At 37.5% G+C, this 25476-nt stretch overlaps 1 pseudogene; it reads left to right on the top strand.

The window, feature by feature from the left end:
* The first annotated feature begins 2385 nt into the window (after positions 1 to 2385).
* Positions 2386 to 2483, top strand: LOC132275647 (small nucleolar RNA R71; annotated as a pseudogene).
* Positions 2484 to 25476: the final 22993 nt, after the last annotated feature.

Below are 25476 nucleotides of genomic sequence, written 5' to 3'. Positions count from 1 at the left end.
ATAAAACAATACAGAAATCTAAACAGTGGAGTGGACCCCAGATACTTGGGACCCATAATGGGACCCACTATCAAGGGTCTCCACTTCACACCTTTTTTGCCTTATTGTAGAAAGATAAAACTTCTTCACCGACAAGTAATAATGTCCCACATCGCTTAAAAGATATACTTATATACTTTTCTTATAAGATTACCCAATTTACTTACATATCAGTGAGTGGGACCCATTGACGACATCGAAATGCCCCATTATCAGAGTTCTGCACACACTCCCCACATCTTTTTCAAACGAAAAGTGTTTCCCTGTTCTTAGAACTCAGGGTCCCACATTGACGGTCCTTGGTCAAAATAACTCTTGGGCTTCTATGCCCTTGGAACACTAAACTTCAATGCAACTTTCTGTGCTTTCAAGTTAGTAGACAAACCATAGAAATGTTCAGCATCAAGTAAAGACTTAACTTCATCAAATTCGTGGTTTACACACTCCTTTACAACACACACTTCTTCATGTTGGTCCATTGAATTCGGGGTTGGGTTAAAGATGTTCAACTTCATTTTCATATGGCCAAATGAGATTTTCATTATCCCCGTCCTACAATTGATGTTGGCATTTGAAGTTGCAAGAATGGACGGCCAAGGATAACGGGAATTTGGCTCTTGGGATTTGGAACCGTTTCCGTGTCTATGACAACAAAATCGACCGGGAAGAAGAACTTATCAATTTTAATTAAAACATCCTTAATGATACCCCAGGGCTTTTTGATTGATCGGTCGGCAAGTTGTAAAACTACCGACGTCGGTTTCAAATCTCCTAAGCTCAATTTGACATACATTGAGCATATAAGAAGGTTAACACTTGCTCCTAAGTCTAAGAGAGCCCAATTGATGACATGGTCACCAATAATGCAAGAAGTAGTAGGTGAACCAGGGTCTTTGAACTTTGGGAGAGTGTTATGTTGCAAAATAGAGCTCACTTGCTCAGTCAAGACCACTTTTTTTGGTGCTTGGCTTTTGTTGTTCCTCTTTTGGGTGCAAAGATCTTTTAAGAACTTGGCATAAGCCGGAATTTACTTAATTGCATCCAAAAGCGGGAGATTAATCTTCACTTGCCTAAACATTTCAATGATTTCGTTGGTCTTGGTCTTTTGTTTGTTAAGATAAATGGATCCTTTCAAGGCATCCAGAAATGGAGCTCTTAGCTCAAAAGCTTTTTCAAAATCTTTCTTTGAAACATCATCAACACAAGAATTTTTCAAGTCCTTTTTCAAATCATGCTTTCATTAATCTTTCAAATCATTTTCAATGCTTTCTCAACATAATGATCATGCGTGTGTAATGAAGGAGGAATAAAATGTGAAACGGGACGGGTGTCAACTTTTGGTTGCACCAGTTCACTCTTTTCATTGGACATACCTACTTGGTTGTCCACAATCTTCCCATTTCTCAAGGTTATCACTGGATTGACATGCTCAATTGTGGGACCTTTTGATGAGGAATGAGTCTCCACAATAAATTGTTGCTTTGGTGGGGCATTCAAAGGCATTTTCCCTTTTCTCTCTAGCATTTAAAGTACTAGCTATTTACCCTACTTAGGTTTCTAGCTTAGCAATGTATTGAGAATGAGAATGAAGCAATTGAGTGTTGTCTCTAAAGTGCCTAAAGCGGTCAAAGCTTTTTCTTCAAAAGCGGGACTCTTAGAGTTTCCTTGAGAATATGATTGATTTGGAAAATGAGAATTAGAGAATTGGTTTCCATGTGATTGATATGATGATGATCTAAAACCTTGGGAACCTTAGCTTTGCATTGGAGGTGGAACATACTTCCTTTGAAAACCACCTTGGGGAGGGTTTGAGCCTCCCCTTGGCTTTTCCAAGAGAAATTCGGATGGTTCCTCCAACCTGGATTATAATGATTGCCAAAGAAATTATTCCCTTGGTTAGCAAAAATGGCATTTGCTTACTCATGGTTGTCATTTTGCAAATGTCCATGGGGACAATTGGAAGTAGAATGTAACACTCTAGGACAAGTCATGCATGATTCATTAGATGCATGATGATGAACATGATTAGGGGAGGAAGGCATTTGATTCGCCAAAGTTTGGTTGATAAAAAATTGATCAAATCTTTGAGATAAGGATTTCATCTCGGCGGCTATATCATTAGAGTTGTCAACTTGATACAAGCCAACATTCTTCCTTCCACCTAGATTTCTACCATTTTTAGAAGACAAAGATCTATGCATGGAGTTTTCACTCATATTTTCATACAATTGCCACACATCATTTTCATGCTTATCAAGATAAGAACCACCCATAGATGCATCAACCATACCCTTGTGATTATCCGGTAAACTTTCAAAGAAATATTGAACTAATTGCCACTTAGGTATGTCATGATGTGGGCACTTTCTAAGCAAGTCATTGAATCTTTCGCATGCCTCATGAAACATTTCTCCATCCCTTTGAGAAAATTCACTAATGGAAGTTCTCATGGCATTGGTTTTTGATAACCGGGTAGTACTTCTTCAAGGACTCTTGTTGCATTTCTGCCCAAGAAGTTATCGAAAAAGGCCTAAGATTGTTAAACCAATATTTTGCCTTGTCTTTGAGGTTAAAAGGAAAAAGTTTGAGTCTTAACACTTCTTTTGGCATGTCCGTGTATTTCACGGTGGAACACACTTCAAGAAACTCATCCAAATGCTTATAGGGTTCTTCACTTGGAAGTCCATGATAGTTAGGAAGCATTTGAATGATTTATGGTTTGATTTCATAGTGATGTACTTTAAATGGAGGTAATTGAATACAAGTGGGTGCATTATATTCATTAGGCACATAATGGTCTCTTAAAGCAAGAGGGGGATTTACAACCGGTGGTGCTACTCGAACACCGTAGTTAGCTTGAACCATAGGAGGTTGTGGAGCAAAGATTGGTTAAGGCATTCCCAATGGAATTTGGCCTTGTTGTTGTAGTGGAATAAATGGTCTAGGCATGCCTAATGGTACTTGGATGTTTTCATGATGCACATTAGGGTGGAGAATGCCTTGTTGGTTTATGTAACCAAGGTCCTCCACATGGTCATTGTTTTGCTCCTCCATTGATGAAATGGAGTGATGAGAACTACCTCTTCCCTTAGGATTACGAACAACCGATTCAAGATGAAAATTAAGAGGGACAAGAGTAGAATTTAATGACCTATGACCATGCATGCACTAACAAAACAAATAACAAGAAATAAGCAAGTAACAAACACTTCGCCCCCACAACAAATCAACAAATCTTCACATACAATGATCCCATACTCCCATGCTTTAACAATATGCAAAGAAAAGTAAATTGCCTCCACGCGGGCTCACGATCTATCTAAGAATGTAAAAATAAGCCTCCACGCGGGCCGACGATTTAACTAGAGCTTGAGTTAGAAAGATCTCACAAAGGGTCCTTAAGCAACTTCAATATATTTTTAATTTTTCGCTTAGCTTTGCAATTTTTAGATTTTTAGCCTTTTTGCCTTACTTAGCTCCTTGCTTTGAGTTCTCCTTTACTCAACTTCCTTCACTCAATGCACCTAGTCAATCAAGAACAAACACAATAAGTAATTAAGAAAAAAATAAAGAAAAGACACGATCAAAAGAGTATTAGTTCCTATTTGTTTCCAAAACACGGCATTGCCAATTAAATCCCCGGCAACGGTGCCAAAAACTTAGTGGTTTGAGCCACGGTTCACCAAAAGTTTGCAAAGAGATGAACTAAGAGTATGAGTTTGCAATGTGGCCATGTTTTAAATTTATAAAAGCCACTACTACCTCTAACTAAAAATATAGCTAGGGTGAGTAGGGATCGTCCCAAAGGATTGTGGGTGCCTTTGCAATGGAAACAATATATAGGGTTAGTAGGTTGAGTGATCGAAGAATGGTTGGATTGATTGATTAAGCTATTATGCAAATGAAATTAAAGTAAACAAAATTCATTGATTAATAAAGTAGAGAAAGATATTGAGGGGAAGACTTGGGTACTAAAGCTCACCACTAAGCTTGATTTTACTAGATACTAGCAATTGTATGTTAATGGGGAAATTGACTTGTAACTTGTGTGTGTGTGACATTAATTGAAACTAGACATGGATGGCAAATAAGCATAGATTGTCAAGCCAAATCAAATGAAAAACACAGCCTATCAAATGAGACCAAAATCCATTCAATGAAACCACAATTTATGCACACACAACTATCTAGAAACATACATCTAATGCATTCATAAGTATGGAACACCAAGGAACAAGAGTAGATTGTCCACCTATCTATTAGGCTCGAGCACCCTTTATTCAAGCTTGAGCCTAAAGGTACAAGGCTCGAGCTTTAATGCCTTATCGACTTTTCTTTTCTGACTTGTAAGGCTTGAACCTCAAGACTTGGGCTCGAGCTTTAGATCTTGAGTTCCTCTAAACTTCACCATTTAAACTCTCAGCTTACTCTGAATGATCGGCAACGACTCTGTATGCTTTGATATCATCATAAAGTCCCTGTTTTAACCATTTCTCTGGGAAAGTACCTACAAACACACATTAAACATAAATCAGTCCAATAATAGATAGAAGTATCACTTTATGCTGCAACTTATGTCTATTTAGGGGCTCGAATATGCAAATATTCAGTGCTCATCAGCTTACCTACTACTTCTTGCATCATTGGTGACCATGTCATTAACCGGGCTCTTCTTGATTTAGGAGCAAGTGTGAACTTTCTTCCATATTCAGTGTATGTTAAATTGGGCTTAGGTGATTTAAAACCGACGTCGGTAGTTTTGCAACTAACCGACCGATCTATAAAAAAGCCCAGGGATATAATTAAGGATGTTTTGATCAAAATTGATAAGTTTTTCTTTCCGGTCGATTTCGTAATCATCGACACGGAACCGGTCCCCAATTCCAAGAGCTAAATTCCCGTTATCCTTGGTCATCCTTTCTTGGCAACCGCTAATGCCAACATTAATTGTAGGACGGGAATAATGAAATTTTCATTTGGCCACATGAAGGTAAAGTTGAACATTTTTAATCCAACCCCGAGTTCAATTGACAAGCATGAAGAAGTGTGCGTTGTTGAGAAATGTCTTGAAAATAAATTTGCCAAAACTGAATCTTTGTGTGATGTTGAAACTTCCAATGGTTTGCTTTCCAAAAAGACTTCAAAGAAAAATGCTTTCACATTAAGTCTTACAAAGGTATGGAAGCCCAAAAATTGCTTTGAATAAGGACCGTCAATTCCTTTTGAATCAAATCCAACAAGTTCCTTAGAGAAAAGTTTGTTGGGTAGGGTTCAAAATTCCACTCACCCTGTTAAGTAGGGAATGCATAACAAGATTTTTGATCTGGGCTACAAGAGCCCAACGTCTTGCTAGAGATGTCAAAGACTAGTGGGATTTGTAGGGTTTACAACCCTATCCCTCCCTCATTTCTATTTTACTTTCATTTCTTACGTCATCAAGATATTCTTGGGTCATACACATTGTTTGAGACTTTGATTGGGAATGGATGCGTTTTCATCTTCAAATTAGGTATTTAGTGTATGTTCGATCGATCGAACACCATCTTTGCATACAATCATCTCTCTGATCCATTGTGCGAAAATTCTCTGCATATTTCATCTCTTTGTGTATTGTGCGAACATTCCCTCAGATCGATCCACGAATTCCTCGATTGATCCAGTTTTCCCTTGGATCGATCTCAGTTCTATACTTAGAAAAAATTTTGAACTCAGAAAAAATCACTCCTCTATATATCGTTCGAAGATTTCTGCAGGCTTTTACCTGTTGGATCAATCGAGTTTCGATCGATCAATCTTCGATCGATTTGTGTGTTCTATTTGACTTTGACTTTTTGAATTTCAAATTTCAAAATTCAAATTTTAAAAAAAAATCTAAAAAGATTTTTAATTTTCAAAAATTAAAAAATTTTCAAAAATATTTTGTCGTTTTGCAGGTTCGATCAATCTAAGTACCTTCATGATCGATATGTGTTCGATCGATCTAATCACACATGTGATCGATCGAACATATTGGGGACAGTTTTAATAAACAGACCCAAGGGTCATTTGGATCAATTTCAACAATGATCCAAAGCCCTTGCCTTCTCTCTCGACACTTTTCTTCATCTTCCCCATCTCCGGCAAACCTTCCGCGACCTTTCTATCTTCACTCTTCATCTTAGATCAATCTCCTCTCATCTCATCTCTCTCGCTCCACTTCTCTCCTCTATTTGTGGTAAGTTTTTAGTTTTCCTTTTTATTTTTCAATTTGTTTCAAGCTATTTCATCTTGTCATGCTTATATTAGAGCTTTCCATGTTTATTTGTTGCCATTTTTGAAGCTTCCAAGCATGTGTCTATATATGTATATATGGTTTGTTTTCGAATTCGATTTCGGGGGTCACGTGCCGATTCAAGTGACCATTATTACTTTGTTGAGGTGTATAAGGGGTCACAAGCACATTTGGATGCTCCCGTGCTGTCCACGTCACAGATCTGTGACTGTTCATATTTTTCCACAAGTTCGATCGATCACACTAGTACCATGATCGATCATAGTATGATCAATCCAACTCATGTCATGATCGATCCAACTTGGATTGATCCCCTCTTTTTCATGATCGATGGAACTTCCCTATTTTTGCCTATTGATGCCCCTGCACCCTCATTTGTGTTCATGCTATTATATTATTGCCCAATGTTTGTGTTTTCCACTATGTATGCATTCCATACTTATCATGTCTAGCATGTTTCACATATTTGAACATTCACTGTCTATACTTGGCTGCATTATCACTTGCATAGATTCATGTATTTTATTCTGAGTTGTCTATCTTCATCAGATAAACATATTTCTATCTGTTGTGCTATTATTTCTATTTCCTGTTATTGACTATATTTGTAAGCAATTTTTTCTTTTTTGCAGGCCATGACTCGGTACAAGACCACAGCCCACTGGACATATGACCGTAGGGTCCGGCAGCGAGTAGAGGAGCCTGAGAAGCCAGCTCCAGCTCAGTCCGAGCGTTCCTCTACATCTGCCTCTACATCTTCATCAGCTCAGGAGGCCAAGCACATGCCACCTCCTTCACCACCACCGGCACAGCTCGGCATGGTCCGTGATAGGGTTGAGCACAAATATTCATGTCTTTCAGTGGATCATGAGTCAATCTTTGATGAGACAATCTTTGCTTGGTCGGCCACAACCAAGTGGCCTATAACGAGATTTTTCGGCCCAACATTTCTCCTATCCTGCCCCAATGACCAATCCAGTTTACCCGAGGCTCGTCCAGTTGTTCTACCAGAATCTCCGGCCGGCCCTGAGTAACTTAGCAGAGTTGCAGACCACTATTGATGGGCATCTTATCCGCATTACCGTTGAGACTTTGTCGATAGCTTCCCAATGCCCATATATCTGCCCTTCAGGCATTGACTACCCTGTCCTCCAAAGGCCCTCAGATGCAGACATGGCCACAGCTCTTAATGGCCCTACTAGTGCCGGTGACACATTCACCACCAGGACCTACATGCTCGACTGCCTATGGTTCTTTGATTCAGTTTTATACCGAAATGTTTTTATAGATTCAGTGGCGGTTAAACTTTTTGGCAGCCTTATATGCTTTCTATACAGGCCACTGGTTCTCAGTCTCAGCACTCTATTGGAGTGTTATGATGAAGCTATACACAGACTACATCAGCAAGACCCGGCCCAAGCAGGCCAAGTTCCTCCCCTTTGCGCACTTGATTACTCAGATTCTCCGGGACCAGCATTATCCTTTTCACCCAGAGGAGCATCTTGAGACTGGGGCTTGCCAGGGACTTGCCACTATGGCAAAAAGGACTGGAATAAGAGCTACAATGCTCTTATTAAGAGTCTTGAGGAGGAGGCAGTCTTGGCGGTTGAGAAGGCAGAGGAGGAGGAGGCAGCAGCAGCAGCAGCAGCCGAGCATCCGGCAGACGAACCAATGGCTGAGGGCATATTCATGGACATCGACTTGGAGCAGGAGCCTCTAGAGAAGTCAGTATATCACTCTCCAGTGGGGTCACTACTTCATTCTCAAGAGCCGAGTCAGGATGAACATCAGTTTCCTGATCCCACCATTCCTGACGCTCCAATTCAGACACCCAGCTTGGGGAGCGTATCCAGACACTAGACGATGCGGTCGTCTCCCTCTGAGCAGATGTGGTCGCTCTCAACACTGATATGACTATCCTCCGCACGGATGTGCTAACTGCACTGCAGAGTATTTCCAGAGATATCCGGGGTTCACACCTCCTAGACTGACTTCCTCTGCCTGACCTTTTTCTTTCTCATTACTATATATGACTGTATTTTTAGACTAATACTGTGATACTATTATTCCATTTTTGCGGCCAGTCTGTTGGCCCGATACTCTGATGTACTTTATACTATTTTTTTTTTTTTAATTTTTCTTATTTATTCATGCTATTTTGGATGTCTCGCTTTTATATTGATATATCTGTAAATGCTTGACTCCATTATCAGGTGCATCCCAGTGACTTCAGTGAGAAAGTGCTGCCCAAATTTTTCGGGACCACCCTTATTCCTCCCTCTCTTTATTTCATTTCCTATCCCACTTACGCTTGCATGCCCACTGTGCACCATTATTATCCCATTTGTTATCTGATGAGGTTTTATCTAGTGCCATCTTTTCAGGACCATAGTTAATTCCAAGTTTGGGGCGGTTATACCACCCACATCAGACACTTATGTCCCGACCATTCATCACCATAGTTGCACTGGTATACACTTTCCTCTTTTTTTGTTCTCTTTGCACATTGAGGACACTGTGCCATTTAAGTTTGGGGGTAATGTGTGTTCTTTACAGTATTTGCATTCAATTCAATATTTTGAGCATGACTTGTGTATTTGAGGGATTTTCTATGATTGGTCCATGACTAACTATGATTTTGATCTTTTAAGGACTATATTGCTTAGAATTTAAAAATTGCTTGACTTGAGAATCCAATATTCCTTGTATGCCTTGTGAATGCCATTTAGGAGTAAATTTTTCAAAAAATTGATATCTTGCTTGCATTTGTGGTCCACGTCATATTGATTTTGTGATTATTTTGATATTCACTTTAGGATTTTACACTAGCACAGACGCACACTAGCATTCATTTGTGGGGTACATGCTTTGTTGAATATTGATTTGGTTATATTCCAATTGAGCTAGCAGTGTATTGAAAGTTTTCATTCTTGACAAAAGTGGATAACAATCCTTTTTCATTGAGTAGTCGGGATTCTAGCCTCATCAAGCACTAAATTTCTCCCGCCGAAAGGTGGAGGGCCCAAACTCTAGGTTAATAACTTACTACAAAAAAAAAAAAAAAGGAAGTTGTTGCAAAAGCAAATAAAAAAATGAGGACTTCTCCCAAAAGGTGGGAAGTGAGAAATGATTAGATGGAGGTTGTTTTGATTTGTAACCTAGTTGATTTGAGTTTGTAAGTCCTTAGGGGCCGTCCGGTTTGGGAGTCATTGACTTAACGCTCGACCTCATGGATTGCTAGAAAGCTTAATAGATCAACACATTACACTATGCTTCCATATTTGATCCTTAGGATTAGAAAAAATAAAAATAAAAATAAAAATAAAAAAATAAATAAAATCGAGTGAAAAGAGTAAACGCACCTAGATCAATAAAGCTTTAATAAAAAGTCCATTATTTGTCTTAATGATCGGTATTAGATTTGTGTGCTAGTTTAAGGGTAAGGATGTGATCATTTTTTTAGTTGACTTAGATAGCAACATATTTTATGCCGGTTCACTTAAAAAGGATTCTAGAGTTGTCTTGATTTGTATGATCATTGTCTTAATGTGTGAAGGACCATATTTGCTTGCTTGATGTTGAAATTTTGGGAGATTGCTTGGAAATGATTGAAAAATTGTATACTTGAGGTAGTTTTCTCCCAATGCTTGTTTGGAATATTGGTGCCTCTTTAGAGAGAAAGAGTTTAATGTTTGTGGGTATCATTTCTGGAAACCCTCAAGAGACTTCACTTGTCCACTAGGGGTGACCTAGGGGTTTAAAAGGCTTGTTACATATGCTAAATGAAATCGTGTTCTCTACGAAAATGGCATTATCCATTTATTATTTTCTAGTTCATAGTTGTTTAGTTGTTCATTTCTTTATTTCCCTTGTAGTTCATTGCTAGGGACTAAGTTTGGGGGTGTGATAAGTGCAGAAAAATGCACATTTAAATTCCTTAAGCTTGAATATTCTAGTACCTTATTCTATCTTATTTTGCCATTTTAGTCTAATTTCATGTTATTTCCCTTTTTAGGCACTTATCCCTAAATAAATTAATTCAGCTGAACTAGAGTATAAAAGATGCAATCTCAAGCTTAGTAGAAGAAAGGAGTAAAGTGGAGGCAAAGTTGTGTAAAACAGCATTCTTTGATCAATCGAACTCAAGCTCCGATCGATCACACAGTGATCGTTCCAACTATGCCAAGATGGATCGAACCTTTTGTCCTTATCCTCAGCAAAGTATCTTCTTCGATCAATCCAACATTTCCTTCAATCGATCCAACCCCTTTGATCTTATCCTCACCTATCACTTTTGTCATTTCCCCAAAATATCTCAGCTTTGTCTTTATTCCAAAAAGGCGCCGCCTTAGTTCGATCGATCCATGCAACCTTGTGATCGATTGAATTGCCTTAAGTTGCGTGAAAATTTGATTTCAAGCCAAATTAAATGTGTGCTCATGGTGCAATCATTTGGAAGTCCTAGTGTATGCACGAGGACTTACCTTGGGTGTGACCTTTGAGCTACCTATAAGGATCTTGGCTTTTTTGAGTAAAAGAGGTTAGTTAGTGAGAGAGATTTGGTTAGAGATTAGAGAGAGAAATATACAAATTGAGAAAGTTCTTCCTCTTATCTAGGGTTTTTACCAAGGAGAAAAATGAGCTCTACCATGGAGATAGCCCTTGAGGGTTAGATGACAACATCAATGAGTGGCGAAACCATCTCTTGGGACTAGAGATAGCCCTAAGCATGCCTCCTAAACTTTAATGTTTTGTAATTAATGGGGATTAGTGTTGTATTTCTTGTCTTGACTTTTGATATATATAAATCTTGTTTCTACAATGATTTGTATAGTTTAATACTTCCAATTGATCATTTAATTCTATTCATTTGTTTATGTATGCTAAAATGGATGTTTATGTGTTTATCTCTAGATTTTGTGACATTGATGCATGTCTATGTGTGTTGATATTATGAATCTAGTAATGGTCAATGTATGGTGCTTAAATGGAATACTCTTTTAGTTAATTTGATGGTTCATGCTTATTTCTTGATGGATTGTGCCACAATCTTAGTTTAATTAGTTTAATTTTTATGTCACTAGCTTAATTGTAGTGTAGTTGTTTTACTTTCTTAGGTAGGTAGACAATTTATTCTTATTGTTTGATATTCCATACTTATGAATGCAAGTAGTATATTTCTATAATTTGTTGAGTGTGCATTGATTGTGGGCTTATGGAGTGATTAATGGCTTAATTTGATATGTTGTGCTATTCACTAGATTGGTTAGACAATGTATGCTTACTTAGTCATCCATGCTAATATTTCAATCAATGGCACACACTTTCATTTACAATACATAATCCCCCCAATCCGTCAAATATTGAATATCTAGGAAGGCAATGCTTAGTGGTGAACTCTATGACCCAAGACTTCTCTCTCTTATTCTCTACACCTTACTTACTTTAGTTGTTTTCTATTGCATTTGTTTAGCTTAAATTGTAGCAACCAACAAACCATCTTTGATCATTCGACCTACTAATCCGACATTGATTTTCAAGCAAAAATACACTCCATATCCCTTGGGACGATCCCTACTTACTCTAGCTACATTTATAATTAGTAATGATAGTGGCATTCTATAAATTTAAACTTGGCCACACTGCACCTTTATTACAACTGGTACTTGACACGCACCAAGTTTGTTGTTTCTTTTCTTATCCCAAGATAACAGAGGCGGTATCTTATGTTTCCTAGCTTCTCATTGGGTAAAAGTGTTTTGATCCTATTAGTTGCATATTATTTGTTGTATAAAATACTTACTCTAAAAAAGAAAAGGTATAATATCAAGTGGTTATTTGCAACACTTTTTAAAATTTTAGTTAAATAGTTTGTTTTTGTTGGAAATAGTGGCCTAGTTACACACACAACACTATACTATTTGGAAGAGAATAGAAATGGAGGAAAATACTTTTTATTTCACTTGATATAAAATGAGTACAATGCATGGGTTTATATAGGCTTCAAAACATAAATGTAAATGAAACTTAAAACCCCACTAACATATCATTTAGTAGGCAAAACTCCCACTAACCCACTAACATGACCATTTAGTGGGCAAAACTCCCACTAACCCACTAACATGACCATTTACTAGTTGTAACTCTCATGCCCCCCACTAACTCCAATAAAAAACTCACATAAATATAAAACACTAAATAAAATAAAGTTTAATTTCTAACACCCCCTCTTAAACTTGATTTTTTTTCAACTCCAAGCAAACTCCTAAACTTGTGAAAATCTGCAAACTTGAGGGGCTTGGTGAAAATATCCGCAACTTGATCTTGTGACTTGATGAACTTGAGCTCTACCTCCTTCTTAGTTATACATTCTCTAATGAAATGAAATCTTGTATCAATATGCTTACTTCGTTCATGAAACACCGGATTCTTGGCCAAAGCAATTGCTGATTTGTTGTCCACAAAAATCTCCGTTGACTCTTCTTGTAGCATGTGTAATTCCTTCAACAAATTCCTCAACCAAATTACTTGACAAACACATGAAGTGGCTGCAACATATTCTGCTTCACAAGTTGAGAGGGTGACAATGGGTTGCTTCTTTGAACACCATGTAAAAGCAGTATTTCCCATGAAAAAACAATAGCCCGAAGTACTTTTTCTATCATCCAAATCTCCGGCCCAATCACTATCACAATAACCCACAAGCTTGAAATCATTAGAAAATGAATAGAATAACCCAAAATCAAGGGTACCTTTGATGTAACGAAGAATCCTTTTAGCCGCCTTGAAATGAGTTATGGTGGGTCTTTCCATAAACCGACTAACAAGCCCAACCGCAAATAATATGTCTGGCCTTGTGCATGTTAAGTATCTCAAGCTTCCAACAAGACTTTTGAAAAATGTTGGATCCACCGTCTCTCCATCTTCATCTCTTGACAATTTAATTCCAACTTCCATGGGCGTGTTCACCAATTTACAATCTTCCATCTTGAAATTCTTAAGAATTTTCTTAGCATAGCCTTCTTGGTGAATGAAAATTCCATCCTTCATTTGGAGTGTTCCAATCCCATGTGGCTCCCTCTTCGAATTCAACATCTCTACTAATGACAATCTTCCCATTGCTTGGATTGTACAACTTGTAGCCTTTGGAATTTGCATCATAGCCAATGAATACCATTTTTTCACTTTTGTTGTCTAACTTGGTCCTCCTTTCATCCGACACGTGCACATGGACAATGCTCCCAAAAACCCTCAAATGAGAGACACTTGGCTTTCTTCCGCTCCATGTTTCTTGTGGTGTTTTGTTTTGCACACTTCTAGTAGGACACCGATTGGACAAGTACACCGCATAATCAACCGTTTCAGCCCAAAATTCTTTAGGCATTTCCTTACTTTTCAACATGCTTCGAGCCATATTGAGAATGGTTCTGTTCTTCCTTTCTGCAATTCCATTTTGTTGGGGCGATCTCGGAACCGTTAAAGGATGGTGAATTCCATTTTCTTCACAAAATTTTTTGAAATTATTTGATGTGAATTCACCACCTCTATCGGATCGAAGAGCCTTTACATCATAGCCACTTTGTTTTTCAACAAGTGCTCTAAATTTTTTAAAAATTTCACACACCTCCGATTTTTGTTTAAGAAAATACACCCATGTTTTTCGGCTAAAATCATCAATGAATAATAAAAAATAATTATTCTTACCAAATGATGATGGAGAAATTGGACCACAAACATCCGAATGGATAAGTTGTAGTGGCGCCGTAGCTCTTGTGGTAGCTTCTTTAGGAAAACTTTTCCTTGATTGCTTTCCAACGAGACATCCTTCACATAATTGATTTGGATTGCTAATGAAAGGCAATCCCTTCACCATCTTCTTTTTGGCCAACAACTCTAATCCTCCAAAATTCAAGTGCCCAAATCTCAAGTGCCAAAGCCAAGTTAAATCATTAACACAAGCCTTCAAACATTTAGCCTCGTCGGCTTGAATATTTAGCAAAAACATCCGGTTCTTTGTCATTGGAACCTTGGCAATCAAATTACCCAATGGGTCTCTTATCGAAAGACTACAATCCTTCATGGATATATTGTAGCCTTTTTCTAAGAGTTGTCCCAAACTCAAAATATTGTTCTTCATATTAGGCACATAATAAACATTAGAGATAAATTGATGATGCCCATTTCTCAAACGAATCAATATTTTACCTTTCCCTCTTACCGGAATTTGTGATAAGTCTCCAAATGTTACCTTGCCATTTATTGATTCATCAATATCAACGAACTTCTCTTTGCTACCACACATATGGTTGCTAGCACCGGTGTCAAGATACCACACATCTTCTTGATCACTCCTTTCACATTTGTATGCTAACAACAAAGTAGGCTCCACTTCTTCATCAACATAATTCGCCTTTTCTTCAACATCGTTAGCAACATTTCTACATTCCGAAGCATAATGACCATACTTTTGACAATTATAACATTGAATTTGAGACTTATCATACCTCCTTCCATATGACCTTGAGTAATTTCCTCTACCACGACCTCTTATTTGTTGTGAGTCATGGATTTTTTCTTCATTGTTGGTTGTGTGTTGACCGCTTCTTTCTCCTCTTCCACGGCCTCTTCCTCTTCCTCGGCCACGTGCATTTCCACGTCCTCGGCCCCTTTGATTTCCTCCATGTTTTTCGTCTCTTTCGTTCATCGAAAACTTCGTTTGTAGCACTTGCTCCAATGCTTCTTGTTTCTTCACCACCTTTTCTTCATGAGCTTGCAACGAACCCATGAGTTGATCAACAGTCATGGAATCCAAATCCTTTGACTCTTCAATGGCTACAACAATGTAGTTGAATTTGGAATCCAACGACCGAAGGATCTTTTCAACGACCCTTGTATCAGTCATGGTGGTTTCGCCATATCTCCTTAGTTGATTTACAATAGCCAGGACCCTCGAAAAATAATCTGAAATTGATTCAGATTCCTTCATATGCAATGCTTCAAATTCACCCCGTAACGTTTGGAGGCGAACCTTCTTCACTTTATCAACTCCTTGGAAGGAATTTTGAAGAATCTCCCATAGTTGCTTTGCATTTTCTGCACTAGCAACTCTTTATAGCATTCCATCATCCAAACATTGATGGATGGTCATCACCGCCTTTTGGTCCTTCTTTCTCATGGCTTGTAAAACATCTTTTTCGGCTTGAGACAAAGTTGCCTCATCTTCTGGCTCATCATAACCTTTGGAAACAACTTCCCACACATCTTGTGCTCCCAAAATTGCCTTCATACGGATACACCAATTTTCATAGTTATCTTTGGTGAATCGAGGCATTTGAAATGGAACCGAATTGTTTGCCATTTCTTCTCTCTCTCACAAACTAGCTCTGATACCACTTTGTTGGAAATAGTGGCCTAGTTACACACACAACACTATACTATTTGGAAGAGAATAGAAATGGAGGAAAATACTTTTTATTTCACTTGATATAAAATGAGTACAATGCATGGGTTTATATAGGCTTCAAAACATAAATGTAAATGAAACTTAAAACCCCACTAACATATTATTTGTTAGGCTTAACTCTCACTAACCCACTAACATGACCATTTAGTAGGCAAAACTCCCACTAACCCACTAACATGACCATTTACTAGTTGTAACTCTCATGCCCCCCACTAACTCCAATAAAAAACTCACATAAATATAAAACACTAAATAAAATAAAGTTTAATTTCTAACAGTTTTTTATGTTTTTCTGAACAAAGTGGGAATATTTAAAGGGAATCTCACATATGAATTTCATACAACAAATTCTACTGGGATGTGACGAGAAGGGGCTGTTTGCACACAACATTATTCCATGGTATATTGTAAAGATGGCAAAGAATTAGGTTCTCAGTTGTACCAATGGAATTATAATGTTTGTCACATCAAGACCTGATTGATTTCTGCGAGGAATGAATGTGTTGTCCAAACTCGATCCGATTTGATTTGGGCAGAACAACATTCCTATTTCTCTTTTTCTTTTTGCTTTTCTCTTTTTTTGGTAATTTGTTTAATTAATCAAGAATAGGGTTCTTGATACCTAGATACTTGCATTTTCAGGACCCAAATTAATTTTCAACTAAGAATGTTCTGATCCAAACCATATCTATAAAATTCAGGTTTTAGGTACAGCTTATTTGATGCTGTCACACCCTTTTTTTCCTCATCTCCATCAACCCTTTTTTCAACATAAAATATGTTATCAAAGCCTATCACAAATTATGGACAAAGCTAATCGGCATAACCAGTCATTCTATCATTTATGTCTCAGTACTATGCATGCAACATCATGCAATGTTGCAATGTGTAAACCTAAACTTTCCTTTCCTGGTAAAATATTTAAGAGATATATATATATAAGCAAAAAAAGCTCATTTTCATAATATATATATATATATATATATATATATATATATATTGGTAACTATCTTTTAACACTTGAATCATATCCAGTGGTCTCTATATTTGGTGTGAATTAATTTTTTGCTCACTGCTGTCAAGAGATCATTTTCATATATATATATATTGGCTGCTCATCGATATTCTCCCTTCACCAGTGTCCTCCAACACTATATATATATTAGTTGAAACAATATTTTAGTTACAGAAAATGCATACCCCTGATATAACACTTGGATCTCTCTCTCCCTCTCTCTCTCTCTCTCTCTCTATATATATATATATAATATTTTAGTTGAAATAATTATGAGTCACCTCCTTCGTATCAGCATTTGTAAGTCACTAGTCTCCTAATGTGCTTCATTCTTTTGTGTTTTATAATGATATTCCAAAAGAGTCCGTAAATCGCTTAGTACTAGCATTCGTTCTTCTATACATATATATAATATATTTTGATTAAAATAATTATGAGCCACATCCTTCCTATCAACATTCGCCCTTTACTAAGTCGCCTCAGACGCATCACTTCATTTGTATTTATGATGATATTACAAAACAGTCCCTAAATCATTTAATACTAGCATTTGTTCTTCTATATATATACTCCATTTGTTCTATAAAAAAAAAAAAGTGTTACGGTTTTTAAAACAGGACTATTATTTTAAAATAGAGAGAATAATATATTTTGGCTGAAATAATTATGAGCCACGACCTTCGTATCAACATTCGCCCTTCACTAAGTCGCCTCAGACGTTCCACTCTCATTTTTATTTATAATGATATTCCATAACAGTCCCCAAAACTACATAATACTTGCATTGATTCTTCTATATATGTATATCATATATTTTGGATTTTGTTGAAATAATTATGAGCCACATCCTTTGTATCAACATTCACCCTTTCACTAGTATCCGCAGGCGCTCCACTTTCATTTGTGTTCATAATGATATTACAAAACAGTCCCTAAACCACATAATACTTGCATTGATTCTTCTATATATATATATATATATATAACATATTTTGGTTGAAATAATTATGAGCCACGTACTTCACATCAATGTTAGCCTTTCGATAGGTTTGAATTTCATTGGGGGTGGCTACAAATTGGTAGGTGGGATCCCAACCGATCTCAGGTTGGAGTCCAAGCATGAAAGCACCAACTTTTCTCTCTCTACACATTGTCTCCCAAGTGCTTTCCTACTAATATAAAAGAGCTTCCCATTGGGAATTAATACTAGTATATATATATATTTCTAAGTGAATGAATCTATAGAGAGAGACGTGAGCAAATTGATTCTCCAACCTTTGGCAGTACAAATTTCTTTAGTGGATAGAATTGATGCCCCAATAGATGTGATACTACTGTACATGCTTTTACGTGTATCTCTCTATGTCGGTTATTAAATGATGGTAACATAGCAGCAACAATACTTGTCTCCACCGCTATGAGAGAGACACATATTGTCAACCCTATCAGATGAAATCGGACCCGCTCAGAGTCAATTATGTGCACTCATTTATGTAATACTTGTATTATTGAAGTAAAGTTATTGTATTCACAGTATAAAGTTATCGCATTATGTACATACAAGCCTACACGACGAAATGACACAAAAGAGATCCCTTTTCTGAAAGATGTAATACAATTTCAATTTAAGACTATTCATGGTTATTAAAGTCGAGCTTTGTCAGGAGTAATATATATTATGAAATGCGGGTTTACCTGAATTTTGAAAGAAAAAATTATACATATCAATTGACTTGTGTTGATTTTTAAAAAACTAAAAGAAAAAAAAAAGGATAATAGCAATCAATTAAGACATTTCTACTTGGGTTAAATTGAACTTAAATTAATTAATTCCTTTTTACTTTCTTTAATTTTATTGAGGTAAATTATATTTACCTCTCCTCTAGGTAGTGTTTATCACACTTACTTTCTAGCGTTTTGGACTAGTTACACGTGTAACAAAACAACTTATGTTGTCCGTTTCATTAAGGATTATAGATGGTCAATACTGGTGTGTCAAGTTTTTTAACTTCATATGACAAATGTGTCATTCAAATAGCTGCGAAGACATTTTTTTTAATGTTTTTTTTTTTTTTTTTTTTTTTTTTTGAAAGTTAAGGTAAATTTTATTGAATAGAAAAAAGAAATTACAATAGCCTGAGAAATGCTACGATAAACAAGCCTGGCCCATAGGCCCAACCATAACAAACAACAAGCAAAGAAGACAACATTGAGCATGACCAGAAGCAGTCAACATTCCGGTAAACAGTAAGAATTGCAGCAGGGTGATGACCACCTTTCAATGATTTATCAGGTGGTCTATGAGGCGGCCGGAGAATGGAAGAAGGAATTTCCAATTCATGGAGGATTCGATGGTTGATTGGAGAGTCCAGTGGAGGGTCTGCCATGATTTTCAATTTGATTGTCTCAATGGTTTTGTGGAGGATTGAGTTCGCTGAAGCCTTCTTCTTCTTGAAAATACGTCTATTCCTTTCAGCCCAAACATTATAGACAAGTGAGGACAGTGCTAATCTGGAGATAGAACCCTTGAAGTCTGCTAATTTGTTCCTCCAGTGGTGCGAAACCCATACTCCAAGTGCATTCCAACTGGTTGGTAAAATGTGGAAGCCACATCTGGATTAAATGAATGACCAAATGGGTGCATGGTAATTGTATTGGAAGAAGAGGTGGTCATGGGATTCAAGTGAGGCTGAACAAAGAGGAAAAAGGTTAGGAGAATTAAGGAAGGATGTGTAACTTCTATCAAGGGTGGATAATCTAGTTTGAATAGCCAGCCAGAGGATGAAAGAGTGTTTGGGGATTATGGGTTTCGACTATACCAATTTAGACTATGGAACAGATGGGATATGCTGTGACATAAACTTAAGTGTATGAGCTATAGAGAATTCACCTAATGGTGAAAAGATCCAGTGAAATTTGTCAACAGTGTTTGGATTGGGTGTTGGAAAAGAATTTGGATAGAGGAGTTGGGGTAATATGTCAGTGATTGAGCTGGGGAAGGACCATGAGTGTCCATTAACGAAAGTATTCAGCATTGTGTTACTATCAAATGTGGATTGAGAGTCTGCAAGTTGGAAACTTGGAGATAAAATGGACCATGTGTGAAGACCAACTGTCAAACCAAAAATTGGAGGACATACCATTCCCAATTTCTAACTTGACAAGAGGTCTTATGGCTGGTCTAAGTTGAAGTAGTTTCCTCCAAGTCCATGAGCATTGGCTAGGAATATTGACCTCCCAAATGCTTCTCCCTTTCAGAAGATAAGTGTTGACCCATGCGATCTAAAGCATGCCTCTTTTTTGATTGATAATGCTCCACAAGTGCTTCATAATTGCAATTATGTTCTAAAGCCTAAAGGAAGGAATCCCAAGGCCACCAGCTTTGATAGGCAAGCAAACAGAGGGCCATAGGATTTTTACTCCATATTTCTTTAGTCTAGACCTGTCCAAAGGAATGCTCTGAAGATGCATGTTAGTTCATTGATAATAGATATTGGGAGTATAAATTTTGAGCTCCAGTAAATTTGGATACTATAAAGAATTGACTTGAGCAATTGAAGTCTTCCTGCAAAGGACAGAAGCTTGCTTGTCCAATGCCTAATTCGAGCTATGATCCTATCAGTGAGGGCTTTGCAATTAGTGGCTTTGAGCATGGTTGAGATGAGGGGAACACCCAGGTACCTAAATGGTAGAGACCCTTTTTCAAAGCCTACCAAGGAGAGGATTTTAGCTTCAACTTCAGGTTTGACACCAGAGAGGAAGAAGTTACTTTTCCTTTAGTCGATAAGCAGTCCAAACAAGTTAGAGAAGGTTTCAGTGGCATTAAGAAAAAGCTACATAAAGGGAACACTACCATAGAAAAATAGCATAACATCATCTACAAACACTAGGTGAGTAAAGCTTAATTCCTTGCATCTCCAATGATATTTGAATAAGCTAGAAGAAGTATACATGCTGAGTATTGAGGAGTACACCTATATGGCAAGAACAAAAAAGAATAGGGATAAAGGGTCTCCTTGCCTAACACATTTGGCTCCTTTGAAGAAGTCGTTAAACTCTGCATTGAAAGAGACTGTAAAGGATGTGGAGGTAATATAGTCTTAAATCCAAAGGACAAAGGTGTGAGGGAAACCAAACAATCTTAGAATGTCAAGGATAAAATCCCAGGAGATAGAGTCGATGGCTTTCCTTAGGTCAAGCTTGAGAGTACACCTAGGTGAATTTAAGCTTCTGTGGTATCCATTAAGTAGTTCTTGAGCCATCAGGATGCTGTCATCAATACACCTTCCTTGAATAAATGCTGATTGTGATTGGGATACAATGGTTGGGAGAATTGGTTTAATCTTGCTGGCTAAAAGCTTGGATATTCATTTGTAAAGGATTGAACAACATGAAATGGGTCTAAAATCCTGCACAGAAGAAGGATTTGGTACCTTTGGAACTAAGGAGATATAAGCATTGTTAATTTCTTTAAGAAGCTTGCCTATGACAAAGAAGTTTTTGATGGCCAATGTGACATCATGACCAATGATAGGCCATGCTTGTTTGAAAAAAAACAGCATTATTACCATCAAGGCCAGGGGATTTCTCATTGCTCATAGAGAATATATATGCCTGTATTTCCTCATTTGAGGGTAAGGCAAGGAAAGAAGGAATGAAGTCAGGATTAATGGCTTGGTTGATAAATGGTGAAAGGTTTTGTGGACCTGGGTAGCAATGGGTGGAGGTACCTCATGAACTTTGGAAGAAACTAACAACTTCTTGATTTACAAGCTCTTTAGTATCAAGGAGGGTACCACAGGAGTTCAGGATACTAGTGATCTTGTTGGTGTTATACCTTAAGTTCATGGATTTGAAGAAAAAATTGGTGTTGGAGTCGCCTGCTTTGAGCCATTGAATCCTAGATTTTTGCTTGAATATTGATTCCTCACCTTCCTTGAGCTTTTTGTAAGTGGCTAGAAGCTCCTTTTCTTTCAATCTCATTGAGTGATCATCAGGGAGGGAATCAAGGGTTGATTGACAGGTAGTGAGTTTGCCCTTTGCAGCCTTGACTTTTACTGAGATATCATTAAAGATGGGAGAAAGTTGCTGCTTGAGGGGTTATTTGAGCAGTTTCAGTTTTGATACGACCTAGAACATCATGTGGCCAGTGATTGGTGTATCCCAAATGGTCTTGACAATGTCAAGGAACTTGTCATGAGTGCTTCAGCAATTGAAGAACCTGAATGGAGTCCTTCTTTATGGGTTGGGTAAACCTAAGGTGATAATTACAGGGCTATGGTCTGAGACTCCTTAGGGTAGGAAGTGGCAACAAGAGAGGAGAAAGGTTCTATGCCAGTTATCATTGATAAAGACCCTGTTAAGCTTCCTTGAGATGTTTGCCACACCTAAGTTTTTATTAGTCCACGTAAAGAGCATGCCTGTGAACTTCAGATCATCAACGCTAGCATTATGCAAACAATCCTTGAACTACTTCATTGGCTGTGTGACTTTATTAGAACCACCAAAGTTTTCATTTGGTGACCTAATAATGTTGGAGTCGCCTACTAATATCCATGGGAAAGTGGTAAGAGAAGATGAAAGTCTAGTGATGTCTTCCCAGAGTGATTTCCTTTCATCTGCTGTATTGGCTCTATAAATGAAAGAGACAAAAAAATGTGGTCTTTGAGCTCAGGATTGTGGTAGAATAGTGAATCAATTGCCTTGTTTGGTGGAGAATTTGCAAGTTGATTGCGTTATGGTTCCATAAAATCTATAGTCTACCAAGTGGGGAGTGGTTGTAGTTGTGAGCTATACTCCATTGACGAGGTCGCTTGTAATACGCCAAACTGAATGTAGTAAATGTGTGGTTCAAGAAAAGCCTTTTATGTCAAATTTAAATTTATAAAAACCACTACCAACACTACTACTAACGTAGTAAGAGTGAGTAGGGATCGTCCCAAGGGATTATACGTGTTGGAATTTCAACTTCGACTCTAGCGTACCAAATGATTGCAAAAGAGAATTGGGTTGGTTGATTACTTCTAGAAAAGAATTAATTAAAATGCAATAAGATAAAGAGTAAGTAAGAAGGAAAGGTCTTAGGGTGTAGAGATCACCACCAAACAATACTATTCCAAACCATAATCAAGTGACTAATGAGGGAAATGAATGTGTTGCGACAATGTTGTGTATGTAAAAGACATTCAATTGGTAAAGGTGACTCAACAAGTGCAAATTGTCTCAATCAACATTTGTGAGGCCACAATACATCTATTGGTAGAGGAATATATTGTCTAGACATCATGTGAAGAGAACAAAATATCAAATCAAGTCATTGAACCTTTCATTAAGCTCATAGTCCAAGCAATCCATAAGGATGACTTAGTTAAACATGCATTATCTAAACATCATGTGAGAGGCCACAATTTATCTATTGGGAGAGGAATAAATTGTCTAAACACATGTGAAAGATACAACATATCATAACTAGTCATTAATCCTTCATTAAGCTCAAAATTTCATTACACCACAATATTAGAGGAATATGCCATTTGGACTCACAAGCATGGAACATCAAACATCAAGAGTAGATTGTCCTCCCATCTAACATTATACTACCACTACACTACTAGCATGAAAATAAAGCTATCTAGACTAGGGGAGAGGTACAAGCCATCAAGAATAGGCATAAACCATCAAATGAACCAAAAATAGCATTCATTAAGTATATCATCTTGATAATCTCTAGATCTATAGCATCAATACACATAGACATGCATCAAAAACACTAAATCTAGAGATAAGCACATGAATATCCTACTCTAGCATATATAGACATATGGGTAGAATAGAATAGTCAATTGGAAGCATTAAACCATACAAACCATGAAATAATCAAGATTTATATATACATGAATATCAAGATGTATCATACAACACTAATCCCTCAATAATACACAAGATTAGAGTATAGAAAGCATGCTTGGGGCTAACTCTAGCCCCAAGAGAATGTCTAGCCACTCATGGTAGTGATGATCCAACCCTCAAGGGCTAACTCCATGGCTGCTCCTTGTTGGTGAAGATCTCCTCCAATGGTGCTCTAGCTTCCCTCCTTCCTCCTCTCCAAGGAGAGCCTCCAAGATGATTTTCAATGTGTGACAAGAGACTCTCCATTCCTCTCTAAAAAGTGTATCCTTATATAGGTAGGTCAAATACACCCTATGATGAGCTGTGGTCGTGCAAGGCATATTCTCCAATGATTGGGTGAAGGACCGAATAAATGAGCTGGACTTTAACTTTTTCTCGCTGGAAGAAGTTCAATCGATTGAACCTTAACTTGGATCGATCGAAGATGGGTTCGATCGATTGAACTGCATCTTGGATCTATCGAAGTGGTCTGACTCCTCCGGATAAGGACAAGGCTAAGATATTTCGAAGATATTTATGGGGAAAAAGGACAAAAGTGGTTGGTAGGCGTACAACTGTGGATAAGATCAATCATTTGAATAGGACAAAATAGGGTTCGATCGATCAAAGGTGATGTTGGATCGATCGAACTTGGAATTTCAGCAAAGGCCAAGGTTGGATCTATCGAGAAGTATTGTGATCGATCATAGATGTTCGATCGATCGAACTCTAAGTTGGATCGATCGAACTTTTCAGCTGCACAACTTTGATTCCTTTTTGCTCCTTTCTTTCTCCACTTTGCTCCCTCCTTTGGTTTATCTCAGGATTGCTTCAATTAAGCTCTTATTTGGCTGAGTTAGCTCAATTTTGGGATTACTACCTGAAAATATAAATAACACGTAATAAGTCTAAAACGGCAAAGTAAGATAGATAAAGGTACTAGAATGCTTAAGCTTAATGGGTTTAAATGCGCACTTTTCAGTGCTCATCATCCATGAACTAGAAAAGAACTTGTGAACTAAATCCATATTAGACAAGCTAATTTTGGTTTCAACAATGGACATAACCATAACTTTATTGTCCCTCATGAGATCTTTAACCTCCCTCTGTTTGTCTAAGCCATTAAGGCCTCTGATGTTCCAGACTGCTATAACTATTTGATAGTATTGAAGAATTTACCACTTGGGAGCATTATCCCTTTCCTAGATGCACTTGATCCTTTGCGCTTTCTCTTTACTTTGGTGGTTGTGTTGACAATGCTGGTAGGGTTAACTTAGTTTTGTTTCTGCATAAGTGAATCTGGTGAGGAGTATTCTAAGACAGGGTCTTCTTCATTTCCATCTCTATTTTCATATTGTGATTAATCATCTGAGAGTACTTCGATTGCAGGGGTTGTGTAACTTGATTTGAAAGACGATAATGGTCCCAGTGAAGCTAAATCGATGACTAGTTTCTCTTTGTTAGTGAAGTAATGGATAATGGTGTTTTTGGATGAAGATGGTGTTGAGGTTGGTTGTTTGGTCATCTGAGGGGGTTTTGAAAGGGCACCATGTGCCATTCTATTGACTTGGTTGAGGGATTGGAAGTGGTGGTGGGTGGGGGGTTATGAGCATGATGTGTATGATGGCTAAAGGATTTGCACTTGGAACAAATGATGGGGACATTTTTGTATTCAAGTCTTATGCTAATAACATTTCCTGAGTAAAGCTTAAGTTTCAATGATGTTGGAAAGGATGAGTTACAATTAATGCCAATACAAAGCCTTACAAACCTGGTTTTAGATCTGCTCTCAGTAACTGC

This window comes from Cornus florida, unplaced genomic scaffold, assembly GCF_030987335.1.
Source record: "Cornus florida cultivar Cherokee Brave unplaced genomic scaffold, ASM3098733v1 CherokeeBrave_3.0.0_Hap2_Chr09, whole genome shotgun sequence".
NCBI classification, from domain to species: Eukaryota; Viridiplantae; Streptophyta; class Magnoliopsida; order Cornales; family Cornaceae; genus Cornus; species Cornus florida.
Note: the sequence above shows the minus strand (reverse complement) of the source record. Positions and strands in the feature narration are given on the sequence as shown.